Consider the following 2,443-nt stretch of genomic DNA (forward strand, 5'->3'; position numbering starts at 1 on the left):
GCATCACCTTTCCTTCCATTTGCTGGCCAGATAAAAAAGAGAAATCTTTCCTTTTCCATGTGCAGCTGGTTCTCTGAGGAAAGCCAGTGGGAGTTGGTGCAAAGCAGTTTTAACACTGAGCGGATGAATGCAGAGGAGAAGAGTGATGTGAGGAAAAGTGATGCAAGTCCCTTAGGTCCATTGTGAGCAGAAATTGGGTGGGGAGGTTGAGAAGGACCTTTGTCAACACAGTAACAGTACAGAACTCATTGGGACATCCTGGATTGGTATCAGTTGCACAGTGCTGCTTTAATGTCTTCTTTAAACCCAACTATAAATAAATAGACAATAAATTTATACTGGATTCTTTAAGCTCTCTCCAGATATCCCTCCTTTTTGCTGAAGAAGTTCTGATAACCTGAAGAAGATAACAAGATGGCATAAGGCACAGGAGATTCTTTAGGTTATAATGGTCCCAGGGCACATTTGATGCTGAGTTCATCAGCCTCCAGTGCAGAGAGAAGTTTGCACAAAGTGCTCAACAAGACAAAGTCAGAAGTAACAGTGAAGTTTCTTGGAGTACTAATGGGCCCAGTGAGGAACATTAACAAGTAAGCTTCCCAAGGGACTTGTTAGAGAAGATAACTGGAAGCCATGACTAAAGGCAGGCAAAGGCACTGGCATGCTAAGAAACCTCTCCTTTGCCTTACAAAGCAGACAGGTCAAGCCCTGATTGCAAGACCAGTGGTAGAGAGATCCTGTATCTCATGTTGGCTCCAGGCATTTCCTGGGGCAATGGGTTGGAATTTTGTATGATGTTAAATGAAAGACATGGGGACAGAAGATCCCAGGCTCTACATGTGGTGCAAGGACGCTGTGAGGTTCATGTCCCATATGAGACCTATGTTTCATTGCAGGATGTGAGCAGGGATGTGAGAAGGGCCCAGACTGAACAAGCAGCCAATCCCTGTGAAACTCTGAACTTCAGATCTCTCAGTTCCAGTGCCCTCCTTTGCACATTCTCCCAGAGTTTGAAGTCCTTTATGTTCTGTGGTGCCCAGAACATAGTGAGGCAGTAGCAATGCAGAGCAGAGGGATGATCCTTTCCCTAACCCAGCTGGCAATAAGTTGCTTCATGCACTCCAGGGGACCGTTGGCTTTCCTGGCTGCCTTGGCACACTGCTGACTCACATTGAGTGTGATGCTGACCAGCACCCCAACCCTTTCCAGTCAGAATCCTCTCCAGTGTCCCATATCCAGTCAGTGTGTATGTCCAGCATTGCCCCTACCCAGGTGCACAATCAGGCACTTGTTCTTGTTATACTTTATGCACTTGGTGCATAGTACCAACTGGTACCCACTTCTCTGACTTGTCCACATCTCTCTGCAAGTCCTCTCCACCCTCAGTGGAGGCAACAGCACTTCCTCATCTGGTCTCATCAGCAAACTTGCTCAGAACGTCTTCTAGTCCTGCATTCAAGTCATCTGCATAAACATGAAAGGAAAGTGGCCCCCAAATGGAACCCTGGGGACCCCGACAGTGACCATCTACCAGCCTGATGGAACCCACTGACTATAATCCTTTGGGACTGACCTACTGGCCAACTGCTCACCCACCACATTGTGTTTCTGTCTAGCCATATGCAGAACATTCTGTCCAGAAGGTTGTTGTGAGAAACAGTATCAAAATCTCCACTGAAATCCTCAAGGATTACATCAACTGGCTTCCCTTGGTCAACTAAACGGATAACTGTGACACAAAATGAGCTTAAATTAAACAGGACCTTTGCCTCACAAACTTGTGTTGGCTGCAACCAATGACAGAATTGTCCTTCAGGTGTTTTTCCATAACTCCCACCATCATTTTCTCCATAATTTTACCAGGCACTGGAGTGAGACTGACAGGTCCATAATTGCCCGTGTCATCTTTCTTGTTCTTCCTTACAATGAGATAACATTTGTGAGCTCCCTGTCAACTTGTATGACCCTAGATTTATTAGATGCCATTGAAATGCGAGCCCAGAGCATGCTAAAGTGTCATCAGTGCAAGAACGTAGATGTGCCATAGCTTTGCAATGCCTTGAAATCCAGACTATGCCACAGATGGAGCAGAGAGGAAGATCTGCCTCTTCTGTTCTGAGCTCATCCTTTCGGTAAGCTGAATATCACTACGTACTCCATGGGGTCAGGTTCAAAAGACACAATGGGTGCCCTAAACACGGGGCTACAGTGGTATTTAGGATGGACAAGAATACCTCCCTTCTGGCCCTCAGCTGATGCTCCAGAAGGAGCTGTCTATCTCATAGATTTTCCGTCACAGTTTACAAGCACTAGCACAAAACTAGGATCACCCAAGGCATCTTGGGCATCTCTGAGAGACTGTGTACGAGCAGTGCAGTCCCTGTGGAATAAAAACCAAGGATTCAGATGAGGGACTCTGTCACGGGTTAATTAGATTTACCTA

The sequence above is a fragment of the Coturnix japonica genome, chromosome W (assembly GCF_054131305.1).
Source record: "Coturnix japonica strain WE chromosome W, WE-NBRP24, whole genome shotgun sequence".
In the NCBI taxonomy this organism is placed as follows: domain Eukaryota; kingdom Metazoa; phylum Chordata; class Aves; order Galliformes; family Phasianidae; genus Coturnix; species Coturnix japonica.